This window comes from Patagioenas fasciata, chromosome 1 (genome assembly GCF_037038585.1).
Source record: "Patagioenas fasciata isolate bPatFas1 chromosome 1, bPatFas1.hap1, whole genome shotgun sequence".
NCBI lineage: Eukaryota > Metazoa > Chordata > Aves > Columbiformes > Columbidae > Patagioenas > Patagioenas fasciata.
Window position 1 is genome coordinate 40,035,533 of NC_092520.1, and position 21,448 is coordinate 40,056,980.

At 33.9% G+C, this 21,448-nt stretch overlaps 1 long non-coding RNA gene across 1 annotated transcript; it reads left to right on the forward strand.

Moving 5' to 3' along the window:
- The first annotated feature begins 2,970 nt into the window (after positions 1-2,970).
- On the forward strand, positions 2,971-7,566 carry LOC139827530 (uncharacterized). The gene is made up of 2 exons (XR_011738211.1): positions 2,971-3,069; positions 4,988-7,566. It is a non-coding gene; the product is annotated as an uncharacterized lncRNA (long non-coding RNA).
- The last annotated feature ends 13,882 nt before the right edge of the window (positions 7,567-21,448 follow it).

Consider the following 21,448-nt stretch of genomic DNA (forward strand, 5'->3'; position numbering starts at 1 on the left):
TTCTCCCTCCCCACCCCCTGCAGCTACATCTGTAAGTGACATAAATGTTACTATAAAGTTCTTTATTCTTATCTTAAACACACAGGGATAACACCAGTGTTGCAACACAAGGTAGTTATTTGGAACACTGGATCAGATACACAAATTTTAAAACTGAGTGCTAAATTGTTTGAAATCATGGTAATTTGTTCTTGTGTAGGATCTTACTTCAACTGACTTCATGCATCATCCTAAACCTTGCAAAATCAGTAGTTTTTCACCTGAGTTCAAAGACATTAAGATTTCACCTTAGAACTTCATTGAGTAAAGAAGTGTCGTAGCCCCAAGTAAAGAAATATTATGAAGAAATATTAGTAGTGTGATTATATTAAACATAATGTAATGTTAGCATATGTAAAACCCAGTGAATAAAATACTGCTGTTATTTCACCCACAGTGTAAGTTAACTAACAAGGAATCAGAGAACTTTATCTGGACTAGGGAAGTTACTAGAAAACTGACCAGCTCAGTACAACCTTTAGATTATTATCCACTCCTACTCTTTCACATGGGTACCAACGATGTTGCGAAAAGAAGTCCAAGGTCCATCAAAAGAGCTTTCAGGACTCTGAGAAGAATGCAGAAGGATTCATGAGCACAGGTAGTGTATTTCTCAGTCCTCTCAGTAATGGAGAGAAACTTTGGAAGAAAGAGGCAGGCCCAAGACATCAACATGTGGCCAAAGACTAGTGCATCTACCAGAATTTAGGGTTCTATAATCATGGAAGAGTCTTCAAGAAACAAAATATTCTGGGACCTGACAGGACCTACCTGTCCTGACAGGAGCAAATGTTGCTTTGCTTGTAAGCTGGCAGGACTGATTGAGAAAGCTTTAAACTAGGATCAGTGGGGGAAGCGGATACCATCAGGAGAGCTGAAGGTAAATGAAGGGTTGGCATGTCACTTCCTGAGGGTGGCAATGCTAATGGGAAGATTTACGCAGCTCCAGGGAGCACAGAGAATTCAGGAACATATCTGAAATGCTTGTATACCAACACGGGCAGTATGAGAAAGAAACAGGATGAACTGCAAGTCTTGATCAGCTTCCAGAGCTACCCTATCATTGGTATTAGTAAGAGCTGGAGAAATGAGGTCCACGATTGGAGTGCTGGGATAAGGGCTACAGGTTGTTCAGGAAGGACAGGCAGGTGAGATGAGGGAGTTTTACTGTATGTTAAGGAGAGGTTTGACTATATAGCCCTTACAGTTAGTGGTGATGTGTTTGAGAATCTCTGGGTGAGGTTTAAGTGGGATAGAAAACAAAGCATATGTCATTATGCATGTCTACTACTTATCACACAGCCAGCACTGATGATTTCTTTTGTAGACAATCAGGAGAAATCTCTGGATCAGTAGTCCTTTTCCTTATGGGAGATTTTTTACTTCCCAGATATCATCTGTGAATATCCTACTCCTGTGATGAGCACATCTTGAAAATTCCTGAAGAACACTGAATATAATTTATTGTCACCAGTACTCAGTGAGCCAACTAGTAAAGATGTCCTCCTAGACTTGTTAACTGTGAATAGAGAAGGACTTGTGGAAAATATGATGGTAAGTGACTGTCTTGGCCACAGTGATCATGAAGTGGTCAAGTTCTAAATTTTCAGTGTAATGAGAAAAAAGGCAACACCATTGCTAGCCTGGATGTGAAGGGAGCAAATTTTAAGCTATTCAGGGAGCTACTCCCTTCCCTCTTCATTCATTCATTCATTCATTCATTCATTCATTCATTCATTCATTCATTTATTTTTAAGAATTATTTTACCAGGATGTACATCTCATCTTTCTACTTTTAAGGTCCCTTATTTAAACAAAATAATTGGTTACATCATAATCAAGGTCCAGTTAGTTAGTTAGTTAGTTAGTTAGTTAGTTTATCTTCATTTGTATACTTTTTTGTTTATTAAACATAGATCTCTGTTTTTGCTGGTTTCAACACACATTTTGTTACTATGTTTTACTGGACATCTTTCCACTGATATGTGGGGGGGTCTGTCCAGCTTAGAACTGTTATATTAGCAGTATTTATATAAATGCATACATGTATCTATTCCTGAATAATAAATTGATTATTGATTGTTGCATTCAAGACAAAAAGCAAATTCAATTTAATATAGAGCTTTACTTCCAAAGTATAATTTGATTTCTATGAAGGCAGGTGGAAAAAGGACTTGTTTGGAAGTGTTTTCAATGTCCAGTGCCTGTGAATGTGGTAAAGAAAAAAAATAAATACACCAGATACTTCTTCTTGTACAACGTTTTTAGTACACATTAATATGTGTCCTCACAAATTTAATCTTGCACTGTGGAAAATAAGATTGCAGAAAATGTTTGGCTTGTTTAAAAGGGGTGGTAATTCTTTCTGTGTATTTAATAAAACAGGAATAAAAATGACACTGAATTGGCACCTGTGCATGCTGCACAAGACCTTCAGCAACACCACAAACAAAACATACTAGCAATGAATTGATAAAGTGATCATAATAGAGAAATTGGCAAATGCAACATAAAAAAGTAACCATGCAATGAACCTGAAAGAGATCACGAGATGGGGGTGATATATGTTTCAGCGGGATAGATACCCGAGTACATGTAGGTCAATCAAAGAATTACCTGGAGATGTGTCTGCTCCGAGGATTGTGTCCCAAATATTCATCCTGCTTTACATACAGGTTACAGATTCCACATTACAATAGAAATTCAGAAAAAGTCATTATTAGCCTGAGGACTGGAACTGTTACTAGCTGCTAGGATCTTCTAACTTTCTGTTACTAATTAAATTCTGAGTCACTTAGTAACAACCTGGAAGTCTGCCTTTTTCATCAGGTTCTTCAGAAGCCAGATTAGAAGCATACATACATTCCAAGGTTACAAAAGGAACTGAGAGATCATCCTGATGCAATGATAAGAAGAGGATCTGTCTGAATGTGATTGAAGTACAGAAATGTATATGGTGCATTGAAAATGAAAATGCACTGCTACAAATGCAACAGCCAGAAAGTCAGAAAATCTGAATAAAGAACACCAGTGAGTATGCTGTTGTTTTTGTTTGTTTGTTTTTTGTTTTCCATTTATTGTTGAAAAAGTTTTAAACTTTTAAATAATCTGTTTTCTGTGAGTTTGATGAGTATATGTAAGTGTATAGAAAAATGGTTCATAAATAAATTGTGTGGTGACCTCTGCAACTTGCTGATAACTCTTAACAAACCCCCATAATGGATTGTCCCTGCGTTTACTTTGCAATTTAACCTCATTTAGATATCCAGCTTCCTGAAAAGTGACAAAATGCAGAAGTCCAGTCAATGCATAAGTATGATGAGGTGTAAAATATCACGGAGCAAGAAAGAAGGCACATTTATATAGATGAGTGTAGACAAAAAAGCATTTCCTTTGCTTCTCATAAGAACTGGCTGTATAAACTCCAGTGCCAGTACAGAAGCTTCACAGAACTATTGTCATAGCATTCGATCTGAGTTAATAAACCCCTCCTCTCAGGAGGCACAGTGCTGTGCTAGTGCTGCCATGTGGTTCCTGGGTTATGGCCGGCATATGCCCTGCCAGACTGGATTGTGGGCAGAGAAAGCTCATGTCACACTGCACCTGCCTACGCAGACACAGTGTCTGTCTTCTCAGTATTCACGTCTGTTCCATTCTCATTGTGTCTGTGGTGTGAGAAGCTGTCACTGAAGACTGCAGACAGATTGCATGGAAGGCTGCGGAAACTGAAAATGGATTTTGATATGAGGTTCTATGGGAAAAAAAAATCATTTATTGTTAATTTTGAAATACTTTTTAAAATATTAAAGAAAATTATTCAAAGCTACTTCTAACTGAAAAAAATAATTTCAGACCATTTCCACATACTGGCAAGATACCTCAATAGATAGAAATTGCAGTCTTCATGTACATTTCTTTCTCTGAATATTTTTGCCACACTAATTAAAATGTTTTCTTCCTACCATCTATTTTTTGTTTGCTTGCTAGTTTCAGTATGTACTTTTTCACTTCTGCATGTTTAGACTTCAGGAATTTGCATACTTTTTATGCTTATATCAGCAGCTACAACAATAGAATGAAAAGGTTCCATAAACACTTCAAATCTGTGTACTAGGATTGAAGTCTAATAATGTTTTTATCCTAGGTAGTTCTGGAGGATAAAATTCTTTGAGATAGTTTTGAGGGGCCTACAGAATTATCTAATAAACAAAAACCAGAGCCTTTGATGTATAAAATAATGTTTTGTAATTTCCCCCCCCACCACACAGATCCATTAGTTTCCAAGGATACTACAGTAGTTGCTGTGTATCTTTTAGTTAAATGTAATATAGGTTGCTGAAAAATTAAAAAAGGTACGGTTAGCATGAGTTTGAATTTCAATTACAAATTCTTCTTGTTGTATTCATAACAGTATATTCCACAGATTCACAGAAACTTAGAAAACGCAGAATATTTTTATAAATAACCCTAGCACCTGGGGATCTTTTGCTGTAGTATATTGTAAAAAGTACACTTACGCTGTGCTGTCTTTTTTAACAGTTATAGTGTTAAAGAAGAAAAAAAGAAAAAAGAGGCTTTCTTGTCGAAATAACAGTGTGTACTACTTATTAACAGACCCTTAAAATGCAAAACCGGTTGAGAGGGATTTGAGTGACAGAGTTTTCTCACACCTGATAGAATTCTTTATAATAAATCAAAATTATCTCTGATCCGTTTGTATACACCTGCCAAAAATAATACTAAATTCCTAAACAGTTTAGAAAAAAAGTTTCAGCCATTGGAGTTTTTAAAAAGTGAGCTACATAAATACGGAGCACCTAAAAGGAGGTAGGGACTTATGAATAAGAATTGAATGCATATTCAATATTGTTTGGGAAAGCTTAAACTTGTTCGGGAACAAAGATCCCATCTTTTTGAACCCTTCTCTTTTTTTTTTTTTTTCTGTTAGATAAAAATTCCCACATCAGATATGAAGACGTCACTATGATCATCTTTGGGGCTGTCATCACAAATTTTCCTTGTCAAAAGTAATTGAAGAAAAACTACCTATATTAAAGTTGTGTGTTTTTTTTTTTTTTTGTGGAACAACTAATTTTGTCATAGAGATTTAAGTCCTCATCATGTTTCTCTTTTGAAAGAAAGAATATTACTCTTAAACAATGTATCCCTTACTGTGAATCGTGAGTATTCATGTGTATCATTGTCTAATGACACATATATTCTTGCTACTAAGAAGATAATTTAGTTCAGATATTTCAATTTTTTTGCCAATATTTCCTGTCAAGGGCTCATGTCCCTTTCAGACATGTTTAATCTTTTCACTGGTTAAAATTTCATGTTTGTAAAGTAAACATTCCTAACATGAAAAAGAGGAAGGAAAAAGAGCGACAAAAGTATGTCAGCAGAAATGTGTTTGAGACAGGTGTTATAGAATGCAGCATAGCAAATCCTAAGTTCTCTTTTAGTTTGGACTGATTTTTTTGGCAAACTCTGGCAGGTGCAAAGGTGTTGCGGGATGTTGAGAGTGTATTTGGTAAAGAAGAGAAAGAACTGTCATTCATATGAAGAAAGATATGTGAACTTATAATTTCATTTCATAACATGAAAGCTCATTGGGATTACAGTATCAATGCTGGAGGGCAAAATGGAGAGTTCATGAATTTTAAAAAGACTACAGACACGAGATTTAAAAAAAAAAACAAACCAAGTAGTTTTATAATAAGGTTGATAGCAACTGTGAGAAGTTCCATTAATGTCAGAATTTTACAAGTTGCCTCTATTTTCTCTAAAAACTCTTTTTGGAGTAGCAATCCAGTCTCCACACATAAGCACATTGCAAGCAACTGACAAACAACATCCCATGATAAAATGAGAACACCTTTTCTTCATCCACGATTCAACTAATTCAGCATAGAGAAACGTATCGTGGTTTTGTCTTTGATGGGTCCTAAAATGTGATTTCACTGTTAAAAATAATTTCATGTTCCAACTTTGTTCTACAATAACTTCTAAGACTGCAATCAATCACTTGAGTTCTTTACTTCCAAATTCAATCCATTTATTTGAATTCGAGTGCAAGCAGAATTATAATTCAGTTATCAAACAAGAAAACATATATACTACAATAATTTCTTGGTGCCTACTTACCATATAAAATACATATAACTTTTTCTGAATCTTGTAGAGAGACAAACAGCATCTTTCCTTATTATGGGGAAAGTCAAGCTTACCTTAAATTTGACAGCACTGTTATTTTTCAGAATTATAAGACATTTACTCATACCCAAGGTCTAATATAATTAGTAGAACTAATGCATGTGAATCAAACAGATAATGTACCCTTCAATAAAAAAGAAGACCATTTTTGTAATAAATGTTTTACAGGTCAGAGACAGGGTTCTGGCCTTGAGGATGAGAACTGATTTCTCCATCAGCATAAAGTTGCCTTCTAGACAACAATATGAACATATAGAATCTTTCACGTTCTTTTTCCGTAATGTGTAAACATCTTTCACACTAGCAAAAAAATATTTGCGGGGTTTTTGATTTTCTTATAGAAGACAAAACAAGAGCATGATTTCTGTTATAGTGACTTCTAATGAAAAGTTTTTTACTGGAAGAAGCTATTTTCTGTCTGATTTTGGTGCAGAGAGATAGGTACCTTAGAATGCAATTCAACTTCTCTCCCTTAGAGTTTTATCTTCGGATGGGTTGAGTCACAACATGGAAATGCCTCATTCTCTGCACAGGTAGAAACAGGCTACAGAAATAATCAGATTTTTGGGGGAAAGAATCCCAGTTTTCAGACAGCTAAACTAAGATGACACCAAATAATCTTATTTGACAAGTACAATGAATAAAAATTCAAAAAAATGAAGAATGAAAATCAAACAACAAATGAAACCACCAATCAAACAAAAAAAGGTCTATCAGCAATTCTACCCATTTTCAGTTAGCCAAATCTGTCTAAAAATTCACAATGACACAACCCTCCCTCTCCCTAACATTCATATATTCTACTTGGATATGGTGTATGTTGAATGTGATTTAGAATATAGCCTAGGGTGTTCAAAAGCCCTATATTAAATATCAAAACTAATTTAGAAACTTGAACTGATTTTCTATGGAGACTCGAGTGCTTAGAGTTTGATATTAAATTCTGTCTCTATTTAGACAGATAATTATTCCACGAAGTCTAGTAACCAAAATTTAAGTCTACATAAAGACATGCAGAATGAAAGAAAATATAGTTATTTTAAAGTTTTGAAGTTATTCAATATTCCTAATTTGAGACAAGCAACAAAGAGGAAAAAAATATACAAAGAAATACATGTGTTGTAACTGAATCTGCTATTGTCCAATGTCATAATAATGGTTTGAAGTTTCAGTCTGATTGTTTAAGTGCATTTGCTACTGGCGAAGATGAAAGTGCACAATTAGTAAAGCAAGCATTTGTTTGTTGAATTCCACTCTGTTAAACATTTCATTGCATATTGCTTCTGAAATAAAGTTTTTTATCTGTCTAAATTGCTGTTTTGTTGGGTGGTTTGTTTGTTTGTTTGTCTTTGTGCTTTTTTTTTTTTTTCTTTTGGAAAAACTAAACAGAAATCACCCTAAAATCAGTATTTCCAATCAAGTTTCACAGAAATATATTTTCTTCCTTTTTTCAGTCTTTTTGAAATACTTTATTTTGAAGAGGCAAACAGTATGATTCAGTACTGACTGTAAAATATTTACTCTTGTTTTATCCTAAATGTCATTCAGACAATTCATTATAATTGATTTCATTCATTATTAACTCAAATACTTTAGCTGCCTGGCTACCTATTGATTTCTTCTTGTAGATCAACTTTCTAGATGCTAAATTCCTAAAAAATAAATAAGTAAACTTTTTTGTTGTTTTTCCATTTCATGTTCTTAATTTCTTCTGAATTGATATAATTACTTATTTTAGCAGCTTAAATATTAAAAAAATGCAGAATTCTGCTATACATAAAATAAACATCATGGTGAACTCCATAACGCCTCAGGTCTTCATGAGTATGTATCGAAGTATGATGAGATAAGCAGAAATGGCACCTTTACCATCTAAAGATATTTAGTATTTGAAAAGATAGCTCAGATTTTCATGTACTAAGAACACTCAAAAAATAACAGTTCCTGTAGTCTTCCGTTATACACACACAGTCGTGCGAGTGTCAGACCTATATCATGCAGCTTGTTTTGACTGGTCAATGTCAATATCATTGTCAAGAATAGCCCAGAAGTTTCTTCTTCCCAAAACTTCAATAATGTGAATTAAATACTGGCTGTTATCTAACCTTGTTAGCTGTTGTAGTGTGTTACAGATGTCAGTGTTACACTCTGAAATATAACTTTATACTCACTGTGAAATATTTGCCAGCATCCTCAATTGCCAGTTTAGACTGTGAGAAGCTGCCAAAATGCTACTTTTTTCACACAAATTTACAGTATTGGATTTTGTGGCATACCGGTAGATTTTGCACTGTATCATATTGTACGAATTTTCTTGGTAGAATTTCTGCTGATCTTAGACCACTTCCTTTTCTTTCCTCTGAATCATTGCAATTGAAAGGAGACAGCAATGACATTTTATTTTTTTTTCGTTCCCAAGGATAAGTGAGTCTCTACGGGAGTTGACTTTTTACTTTATTTGAAAATCTTCAGTCTATAATTTTATGAGCATGGGATGGAACCAGGACTTAAAAATAACTCACTTGTTCAACTCTCATCAAGAACAGAAAATAGGAAATTTAATTGTCTTGAACACAGTGCTAAAACAAGATGTGATTTGATTGAGACTCCCTAGAATCTCCTTTTTATGATATATATTAGAATTAAATTCACCTTAATTTTACAAGAGGGATATTATTTGACAAGGAAGCACGAAGCATACTGAAATTACTCCTCTTTTGGGTCTGATTATTTTAATCACTTTCATGATATAAACAGAAGGTTCATCTAAAATTTCATGCTATGTCTAAAATTGAGGAAAAAAGTTAAAGAAAACTTCAAAAACTTTTTACAATATCTTTCCTAGTTATTAGTGATTTTAAACCAAAAAATACAGATCCAAATCATTTTTCTCAAAATTCTAATAAATTAGATAAACCTCAAATATTTGTGAATTATTTATTTAGTAAGTCAGTTTCATCAACAAAAAACCTTCATGAAATAAGCTTTTACATTGAAAATACAGTTTAATTCCTAAATGTAATTGACAGCTTGTACATAATACATATAACTGATCTTTAAAATAATAGTATTCAATATGGTTAAATTATAATATATTGCACATTCTGATTTTTTTTTTTTTTCTTATTAAAAAGTCTCTCTGCTTGGATTAGCAGTGTTATAGCTGTATACCTCTTTGAAATATGCAATTACATAACATTTATATAATTAGAGCAGATTTTTATTTTAGAGATAGAAAAAAGAGGACTTCGTGTTTTGGGGAAGAAGGAAGAGAGTAGAGATGTGAACAATACATTATTTTCACACCTTTTTTGTCTTTTTTTGTAAATCACTCCTGTTACACAAAATCTCACAAAAATGTAATACCAATATTAATAAGCGATTCCAGGTAAAAGAATTCCAAACTAGCTTTTTATTTTTTTTTTTTTCCAGTTAGTGGAATCCTGTATTGTTTCCTTTTCAGTACTTACCATTTCTACCTGTGCATACTCAGATAAATCCATTTGCTTAAGAACAGGCAGAAAAGCTTTCTAAGGTCTAAATATATCTAAGCTCAACCTCATTATGTACAAGTAGTATTCAGTGCTCGAACACACACTTATACAATAGCAAGCAGTGACCCCAGAATTTTGCAGCTCTGAGATTCTCATGATCATTTAATATCCATGGCTAACTGTCTGTGAGTCAAGCACTGCCTGCCTCCTGGGATTCATTTTAAGTGGACTGCCAGCTACCACAGCAAATGCTGCAAATTGATGATGAATGTCAAATCATTAGTATAGTTATTTTGCAGTTCTTAGCATCATGAGAGGTTTGGGGTTTTTATGTTGTTTAGTTTTTGTGAGGTTTTTTCCACTGTTGTTTTTTTGTTGTTGTTTTGTTTTGTTTTGTTTTGTTTTGTTTTTGTTTTTAACTTAACCAAAAATGTTTTTATTACTAGTTCTAATAATTGCAGACCCATCTCCTCTTCCTTCAGAAGACACCAAGAAGACAGAGGAAAAGGTTTACCTTGTTGTTTTTTTCTTTTTTCAGTTGATTTATGTTTTTATAATGTACTATAAGCCGTAGAAAAAACTCGAGTTAATTATTTCAAATTTGTGCAATAATCACATGCCTATAAAATGCCTAGGCCCAGCATAATTAATAATAGATTATAATAAACCAAACATAAGGTCAAATCTTTTATATGAAAAAAATCAGGCATGCAGACATTTAAAAATTCTTTCCACTGTCATGTCATAGGGCTTCTGAGAAATTATTAGGGTTTCCAAATGAGCATGTATCTCTTCTTTCATGCCTCTAAGTTCACCTATTTTAGAGGTGGGACTGAAGTAGGAAGGCACCCCTCAAGACTGTGTAGTCCAATCACCTTAATCAAAGCAGGATCAGATCCAGCATGTTGCTCAGGGCTATGTCCAGCCAGGTTTTGAATACCCCTAGCAACGGAGACTCCATAACATCTCTGGGCAAGCTGTTCTAGTATTTCTTTGGCTTCACAGTAAAGGCATTTTTTCTTACGTTTAAGTGTTATTTCCTGTTTTTCAGTTTGCACCCATTGTCTATGTCTTTTCACTGAATACCACTCAAGAATCTGCATCTTCTTTATTGCCATCCATCGAGTATTTATAAATACCAATAAGATCTCCCTAAACCTTTTCTTCTGCAGGTTGAATAGTCCCAGGTTTTTAGACCGTCCATATTCTCCATATACTGTACTATATACTCCAAAACTGTAATCATCTTTGTTGCCTTTCATTGACTTACATCAACGTTGGTCCACATTTCTCCTGTACTGAGGAGTCCAGAGCTGCACCCACCACTCCAAAAGTATCTCACCACTGCTGAGCAGAGATCATGTCCCAGGTGGCTGCTCACCTTCTTTGCCACAAAGGCACTGAGGTGGCACATAGTCAACTAGTACATCTAGAAGCTCAAGGACTTTTCTGACAAGATGTTATCCAGTTAGTTATTTCCTAGTTTGCACTAATGCATGGATTAAATGGTTTACAAATTAAGTACTTTGCACCTTCATGTAATCATTCTAGATAAACCCAAGAAGATGTATAAACTGATCTATGGCAGTCATAGATGGTTCCAGATTACCTGGAAAGGATTTATATATTTGCCAAGTTAGTTTTAACAATATTAATTTAGATAAATAACACTTTTTAAATTGCCTTTTAGATCTGAAAATTTAAAATATTTTATTACCACAAAAATTCAATAAAGACATGAAGCCTTTTTATTCACATTTATAAGTCTGCTATAAGAATCAATAACTAAAGAGGTTATGCTCTTTTATCCAAGAATGACAATGTATTCCAAAGATGAGAACTAAGACTGTTCACTTGAGGACATCTTAGGAGCAAAGCTTTAAAACTCTCATGGTTTCATTTTGTGAGTTTTTTGGTTATTCAAAGCTAAGTTTTTTTTCCTCTGACCACAACTATGCTTAATTCTATGCAACAGAAAAGAATTTCCGTCTTTTAATTGAAAATGTATTGAACATTTACAAAAAATAATTTTATTCTGTAGAAATTTGACCAAAAATACTGCCTTTAAAAAAAAAAAAAAATAAAAAATTAGACTATCTTACCTTTTTTACAACTAAATATTCTGTCAACCTCCCATAAAATAACTTTTCCTTGCAGTTTTAGAAAAAGTTCTGCTTATCCTCAAGACAGTCATCTCTCAAATTAACGCTTTTAAAATCAATCAAATAAATAATTTTTTTTTTTTTTTATTTTTTCTTTTCAGAATTCAACTGTTTATAGTTAATGCAGAACTGGTTAGTTCCTGTAACCCTTCTAGGCTGATAAAATCAGTGACATTTTCCTTCTGAAGGCTCACCAATACTCCTATCGCAGAAGGCAGCCAGCAAAGACTGGGTTTAATGTGGGATTTATCCAAATAAACATATATATAAACATCTAAATAAGTTATTTAGGCTTCCTTTATAGCCATTACATAGAAATAAGAATATAAGGACATAATTTCCCTGAATTATTTTAGGTATCTTTAGAATCATGGTCAAGAAATATTTATTTCTCTCTGGCTTTTATAAAGACAGCTGAGAGTGATCAGCTCATATGAAGATGTTAATGTGGTAGACATTTATTCCTACATGGGCAGAATAACATGAAGAACTCCTATGGTAAAAACAGTTCTGCTGTTAAATATTGCCTGTTTTTTAATAGTTTACTGGTTCACAGGCTTTGTTAATGACCATATAGACGAAATGATACTCTTTAGGAGACAGAGGATGATTAAGATGACTGGAATGGAATAGTATTTAAAACTGATTTTTTTTCCTAAATGGGAATTTATAGCAGAAGTGAAACTGCATTATCATATGGCAGTCTTAATACCACCTAACAGTGTTGTGCAGAAATTTAACTTATTGTGTCATGGGAAGGCCACAGAAGAAGCCTGTATGCATATTAATGATAATACAGGTTTAACTCTTTCCATTAATATATTGGATTCCTGATCAAAAAATGAATCTGTGATCACCAGGTCCCTTCTTTTTTTCTTTTTTTCCTTTGTGACTTCATTTACTTCTCCTGATCACTTCTCACCAACTTGGATACTTCTGAGAAAAGAAAGAATGAAAAAAGTCTGTTATGTCACAAGAAAGAGTTCAAAGAATAACATAACTATTAGCAGAATAGAGAAATAGGAAAAAGTATAGAATTTCAGAAGAAAGCCCAGTTGAAAAAATATAGGAAAATTATTTTAAAGATTTCAATTAAGTAGTGAAAATTTAACATAAATTACAGAGCAAACAACTTTATATTGATTCACTTGCTTTTTTAAACTCATTCTTCTTTTGGACCTGACCTTATTCAAATCAATGAGAGGCTTCGTAAATCAACAGATTAAAAAAATCTGTTATTTTCTGTCCCTTCTCTCACTGTGTATCTCTGCTCTTTGATGGCTTATTCCAGTCCTTCTCAAACAGTTTGTTTTGTTTTCTTTTGGCAAAGGCAGAACATAAGAAAAGAGGAGGAAGAAAAAATTTTAAACCAACATTTGTTTTTTCATACAAATTTATTACTTCTGGGCTATATAATAAGACAATGCTAATAATTCATTTTCTATAATAATACAAGACATGTAATAGTACCCTAATACTACAAAACTTGCTTAGATACATGTTTTATCAAAAAGGTTTTGAGGACAAAATAAAAGAATGAATATAATATTTATTTATGCGTGACTTCAGTTATAGCCTTTTAGTTAGCTGTTCATATAATTATATTGCAAAACCGTAAGAAAGGTAAATGAATTATTGTTGTTTTTAGTTGTTTAAAGAGATGTTGCTAGATTTACTAACAGTAAAAGATAGACAAGAATAGATGGTTTAAACCTCCTAGATGTTAAAATACTTGAAAACTTTGGGTTAAGTCAGAAAAATCAAATAAAGAATTAAATAAATAAGAAAAAGTAGACAGTATTCTATATTACTCACATCAGTTTTGCCTTTCATTGGTTTCCTTTTCAAATGTGTATTTGTTGTCCATTTATTCTAGACAATAACAACAGCTCGTTTTATCGTATTATCTTTCTCCCCATAAAATGTCATCTCCTTCAAAGAAGTTCAGAGTTTTTCCTTACCAATTTAATAAAATCCTAGTAGCAGTGATCCATGACTTGTAGATCAGAAGGTGATTGATGGCTGCCTGCAGATGTAATAGTGTCATTGCATGAAGTAAAAATATAATTCATCTAGTGTGAAATACCAATCAACTTCTAAAGTCTCTGAACTGTCACTGAAAACACTAACGCTGCTAATTTTTATTCATGTTTTTCACAGTAAATATTTGAGGTAATTTTTATTATCCATCAGTTGAATTAATGTCCCATCAAGAGAGTCCTTAATTTCTAAGTTTATTTCTTAAATTATCAACTTCTGAAACTGTCTTAGGGCATTGCAATTTACTGTCAGTCCACCAAGAACTGCCAGTACACCAGAGAAGCAGAGGCAATTGCCATATAAACAGTAATGTTAGTTAAACAACAACAAAAAAAGCTGTATGGCACTTAGTTGGTATCACAAAAAAAAAAAAAAAAGACAGAAAAAGTTTCACAGAAGTTAAGCAAAAATTTATGGGGAAGAAGAGACATGTTGATTCATTTAAAAAAAAAAAATTATGTGGATTTGTCATCCATAATTCTCTATGAATTCTGTCAAATTGGAAGAATTCTGAAAGTAAAATCTTCATGGGAGGAGGAAAGGATGACATAGTTTCTACAGAAATGCATTGCAATATATTCAACTCATGGACAAAGTTTCAATGTTATTGGCAAACTCTGGTATAAGAAGACCTTATCTCATTACATTCCTTCGTAGTGTTTCTACAACTTTTTAACACAAACAAGATATTTACCCCTACAACAATACGTTCTTACAACTTGTCTGTAATTCGATGGTGTTTCAAAACTTAGTCAAATTACTCTATTCTGTTTCCCTATGTTAAAAGCAAACAAAAACCAAAACAAAATAAAAACAAAAAAAAAAAACCCAAAAAAAAACCTCAAGAAAACCCTACAAACCAGAACAGCAACAAAAGAAAACAAAACAACCCCACACAATAACATTATTAGTAAGCAGAGAAGCTTCCTATTTGAAATATGGATTAATAATTAAATTTGCATTAAATTTGCATTATGAAATAAAATCTCCATGCCTATATAGTAAAGACACTGTGAGATATTTCCTCTATGAAGAAATACTGATTGCAAGTGTGTGCACATACGCAGGCACATTGCAAGAAGAGCCAGAGGCCACGGATGCATTTGCAAAGAGCAAGTTTTATTTTAGTTACCTCTCTACTGGGGGATCTCCGAAGCCACACCTGAGCTCCCAGGCAGAGGTGACACAAACGGGGACGCAGGCGCTGGTCAGTTCAGCCCTGCTGGAAGATCGCTGGGCTTGTTGAGCTCGCCTGTATTTCAAGGCTTCAGGCAGGCGCAGCCTCCCGCTCTTTCTCACAACAAAGGAGGAATCTCAGACACAGTGATAAGGTGCCCAGAGTTTCTCCCAGGCCTGTGTTATCTAACACAGAGCTTCTACTCATCAAGCACACAAGGTCAGTAAGACAATTAGTGTGATGTGTGTGCTTTTTCTACAGACAGGTGCAAGTCACTTGAGCGTATTTACATTTAACTAACCTCCTCGCCAAATCTTCCGCTATATCCCCATACAGCAAGTAGGAAAAAATGGCAGATAAATATGTGCATAAATATGTATTGGTAGATTGTTGTCTTATAATCAGCATTGTTCTCATTTTACTGAAAACATAAAGTGAAAATAGAAAACATTTTCAAGAATAATTCAACATTTTCAAGCAGAACATGAACATTTAACAGTTAGATGTTTAAACAATTTTAAACACTGAAAAGTAAGAAGGAGTAATGCAAAGCTGTGGCAAAAGCTAGTCATCAGGCACCTACACTTAGTGTCTACAATATTATTGTGTGCACACAAAGTGAATATCTAAGCCCTCAGTGGTGAAGCTTTATCACTTTGCCTGTTAGCATAAGGACTGGTGAGTAATATGATTTGAAGCAGCAACCTTCATCACAGAAAACTGTGTTCTTGGATATCCACAAGGCACTGGCTAAGGCAGGACCTCAGGAGATGCACACTCTTTATCAGCATCTTATATAAGCTATATTGTTTGCAGCTTGTCATTCAGTTACATGTGTATTTATGTATGATTATTGTATGACTACTAGGTGAGAAATTACAAATATATCAATGATAGGCAACATTAATATAGCTATTAATAGATTCTATGGTGGGTTTTTTTCAGGATTAATTTCTAGACCATGTAATGGAGAGAAAAATGTTTTTCTCAAGCAGGACTTCCAATTTTTAAATAAATTAATTTTAAATATTAAATTCATTCATGTTGCTCTGATAGTACAAAATATTAAAAGTAAAGCTGATTTTTTTTTCTTCTCAGTAGAAGCAGTGGATTTAAAAAATAATTATTTTTACAAAGCAGTAGCCCTTGTAGAAAAATATGAAAGTAAGTATTTCATGGATGGTTTGCAATAATTCATAAATTCTTATTTTGAAATAATTTCCAAGTAAAGTTTTGCACCCAGCAGGCAAAATGTCTCACATTTTAGATGTGAAAACCACCAACTATGCCCTACTTGTTTATTAAATATTTCATTCTATCTTGAGTCATCCTTTATGCATTATCAATACATAGATCTGTTAATTGTCTAGAGCTAAAAATAAGGTCACTGTTTTAAGTGTGTCAACATAGTAACGTGGAAACTACATGGTGTCCCTGCATCAGGGTAGAATAACGAAATCAATAAATGGTCTGGAGCACAGAGAAGTTTCCTAGAAATATGTCCACCTTCCCAAGTCTTTCTAAAATCTGTGAATTATTAAAATAAGAATATATAATTTTGTGTGGATACATATATATATATATATGCATGATTAAAACCTCCTAATTTAGAAATTTTGAAGTGTAAATATTTGAAATTGTTTCACAAGAACATTCCATTATTCCATAGTCATTCCATCATTTCCTGGACAATGGGCAGGCTATTCCAATAGTTTATGAAATACAGCCCTTTATCAGCTCAAACGTTTCTAGAACATTCCACTGAAGCCTTGATTTTCAATATAGTTTCAAGAAAAATAATTGCCAAACTTCAATTGAAAATTAATCAACCTCTAGCTTATGCATTTGTAAACATTCAACATACTTTCAAGAGAGGAAACTCATAAAATCTCGTTTTCTGAGCTACAATTACATTTGTGCTCTGCATTTACCTTCGCAGGAAAAAAAAAAAAAAAACCAAACATGTCAACTCTCTCAACATGGCATAGCATAATCAGTTTATTCTTGGAATCAAGCATGAAACAAATAACATAAAAAGACTCAATACTAACACGAGAATACCCCAAAGGAAAGAAAACCTGTGGTTTTTCCAGTTTTAGAAATGGTACCTTCCACAGGGAGACATCAGAGGATATTGTTGATTAGCCAATGACTGGTTTCTTCTCATTTCACTATTTTTCAGTCTGATGCAAATAAGTTTTCCCTCAGCTACTCTGAGCTGTCCATGCAGGATCCAGCTGTAAATTTGAAGCTGTGTTAACACAATCCTATGTTTGAGTTAATAAGTCCTGCTGAGAGTAAAAGACTGGAGACTTACCAAACAGGTGTGAAGTACAAGTCTAACCACAACTTCTCTTGCAAGAAGGAATCTTATGTTTGTAGAAGTCCCATTTATATCATATGAAACAGGATGGCCTGTGCAGATCCTAATTAGTGCAATTTCAGGGGAAAAAAAAAAAGACAATAATTCCATTGACTGTTAATAAGTTACCCCAGCTTTCAACAAATAAAAATGCTAGTTTTTTTTCCAGATACAATCTCACTAAATCAGTAGTGGAATTATTTTTAAAATTCTTTGCTAAGTAGGTCTTACTAATGAAAAAACTATATGGAAGTTTAGTTAATCAACTATAAATGTAATTAACCAAATATGTATTCTTCAGATTTAATTACACATTACAATATCAAACAGTTGAAGGTCCAAGAGATAAAAAAGTGTAACTGTCGCTACCAAGAATCTAATAATATCTTAATAATTTAAAACAGTTTAAAGAAAACAAATTATAGTCAAGACATAAGAATTTGCCAGTGGGATAAATGATGTATCCTGCCAAATGATGAAATTACTTGTGTGAAAACATGATCAATCTATTTCTAATTATTTCCATTCTTGATATCTAAAACTCTTCTCTGAGTATCGAAATTTGGTTTAATTATTATGAAACAGATGTGTGGCTCTCCATTTTTACACAGGTATCATTTTCTTACTTTAAGTCTATGAACATTCCTCCAGCATTCTGCCTTTGTAGAAAAGAGTCCAGACAATCAAACAAAAAAGTCTAGTATATGGTGACAAAATCTTTGATAAGTATCATTCATAAGGGTAAAGTTCATTCTTAATTCTATGGTCATATGTTTGCATAACAACCACTTACCAGATGGCCTGGACAACATCACCTAAAGTAAGTGAGAATAGTGTGTATGTGAATTTAATGTATGAAACCAAAAGAATGTTTATCCCAAATGGATCATATTAAAGAGGACGCCAGCCCTCAGTGGAATTAAGGAAAAACCAGTGAGAGAGACAAAGAGACTCTGGAAGCAAAAAAGGAGACAGCTGGAATAGAAGTTAAAGAAAACATTTAAATACTCAACAGGTGGTAAGGGAGAAACGTTATGGTGGAAGCAGTAGCAGTTAGACCTGATATGAGACTGCCAGACATCACTCTCTGGCTCCACAACTACAGATCAGGCTGGCCACAAGAGCCTTCCCAAAAACTGCCATGAGCCACTGCACTCCAACTAGTTGGGTGGCACTGCAAGGTGCAATGCATGGGGACCCACAACTCAGCTGTGTGTCTTGTCTCATGGGGCAGTTGCTCTCCAATGTGTGCCCTTGCAGAATGAACGGAGTGGTACAGGTACAGGCAAAGCTCAAGCGCCCCTGTCCTCCCCAGAAGGAGTGTGTACATCTTGCACACTCAGAGAAGGGGGTTGCTTCTAACCTACAAGGCCTTTGAGAGAGAAGGTATACATGTAACTCTGCATATGTGTGTGTGTTGTGGGGGGAAATAGTATTTTGGAATTAGCTATAAAAAGGTGCATAGGAATTTTTTGATATTTCTTACCTATTCACATGTGTGTAGTATTTGGTTATTTGATATATTGCTGATATTAATCACAAATATACAATTCACTTTTTGCTGTTTAATTACATTTTAATAAATCAATGAACACTTTAATAGTTTTTGTTTGTTTGTCTGCTGGATGGTTTTGAATATGAGCTAAGGAGTTCTACCTTGCAATAAGCATGTCATAAAATAGTTTAACATCACAAAACACTAGCTAGTGAACTAGCAGAAAAAAAACTAGCATTGCTTACATTACAAAACAAGATAAGTCATGCTACAGTGCACACACTATGTTTTATTTCCCTTATAGAACTTCCACAGACAAAACTGATACATTAACAGTTCTTTTAAAAAATAAGCACATATTATATAACCCAAGCTGGTCACCTCAAATTTGATACATTTAATATCAATACAGTTTTCTGAAAATGCCCCATTAAATCTGTGGAACAACAGAAAGTTTTGAGCAATTTGCCAACACTGAATCACCTTCTGCAATAAACACATAATTATAGAATCCCATAGTCTACCAATTGACTTAATTTCCTCTTAATTGGCATAGGTTTTTCCAAAAAGAGTTTTATGTTCACAGATCACTAGACCAAGGTTGTTGAACATTGTATTGCATGACTCATTACGGATCATGTTGTTAACATGGGAGAAAGCTAAATGGCAAGGACTGATGAAACTGATGTACCCAGGTCATCAGGAAAACAACAAAATGCCCTGTCACACTATGGATTTGCACAGACCCTAGGGAGCCCCTCTTCTTTCTGTGAGTTACTGCCAGAACTACTCCCAAACTCAGCTTTAAAGATATGAAAATTTCCAAATAAATTCCCCACCCAACAGTTTCATCTAAAAGGTATACCCCTGGGAAAGTTGGCCAGCTTTTATCTGGACATATTAAGCATTTTAACTCAAGGGTCGGAATTTCAGTAGGGCTTGGACACCTAAAATACATATTTTCAGTGTCAAAAGGAGACGTCTAGATGATTTTTTTTCATGGAATGCGATAAAGTACAATTATTTGGTAAACATTATTCTCCTTCAGAAATTGTTCAAAAGGCCTCTTGCAGAAGAATTTGCACTCAGAATATCAGACAAATATTTTAAAGATGAAGTAATATTTGAAAGTATTGACACATTTAAAAAGAAGTTTCAGTTTTTTCATTTCATGCTCAACAAGGTGCAAAACTTCAACCACAAATCTGTATTTCTGTGTGTGTACTCACACGTGTTCATATTTATGAAGAAAGGGAGTTGCTCTCCTTTTCCTCTGTCTTACAGCCTCTCTGTTTGTTTTTTTTTTTCTTGTTTTTTTTCCTATGTCTTTGGGAGTCAGATTCCTTTTCTCCTTCTCAGTGACTGCTAGAGAAGGTCTCCTTTCTTATTTGAGATTATATTCTAACAACATATTTAAATACTGCTCTGCAGTAGCATTACCCCTCCCTGATTTTTAACTCAGAAACAAGCAAAGTGAATTTGTCAAGGGTTGCTTGCAGCTTTAGGGTAAAGGAGAGCCAAGCTACTGTAGTATCGCTCTAGAAATTGATCTTGTTCTGCTGTGACAGAATGAGACTTTGATGATAATGACATTTTCAGCTGCAGACAAAATCCTTTTTAATTTATTTGAAAGGAGAAGAGACTGAAATGATTTTCTATTCCAGGATGTACTTTACAGCTTGACTTACTTTTAAGGACTAACTCTCGGTTATGGGACAGTTGTGGGGTTCCTACTGACACAACCCTGTAAAAATTGAAGCATTTCAGGAGGTTAGAGCTTTTAAATTATTCATGAAATGCTTTTCCTTAGAGATTACATCCTTCAGTCTATTACTTGAGAACTAAATTGGAAGGGTAGCAGCTACGCCGCAGAGTGAACTGACAAACTTTAGGAAACTGAGATATAGATGAGGCAGAGGGGAATAGAATTAATTTAAAAAATGCAAATTATTTTGATTTCTCCTGTGCCTCTCTCATATTGGTGATGTCATCATGTCCAGTTCCATGCCAGCCTAACCATAATCTTCTTCTTTTCCCTATTGACTTGTGCATGTTTTTCATTATTTTCATTCAGGTTGTCTTAGTTGTGTGCTTAGTATATATGCAGTTTTAGTGGAGGATTTCCAGAATGCCTTAAGGTCCAATGGTATCTCCAGGTACTTGATCCTATTTCAAACCATCAAATATTTTTTCCCTCATATTTAAAAGTGCTTCAGTTTCTAAAATTACTGGTATGTCACCTCAATCAATAGAGAATAAGAACTTTTCTCAGTATAATCACTGAAAGAAGTGGATTATTTCTCTTGTAAAAAGTTTTTGCCTCTTTCTTGAAAACCTTGGAGTTCTGAAAAGTAAAACTGTTTCTGATTCTCAAGGCAGCAATGCCTGCGCAATTATTATTTTCAGGGTTTAAAAGTGACATTAATAAGTTTTTATGTGCTTAAATTAATTTCCTTAATTCTG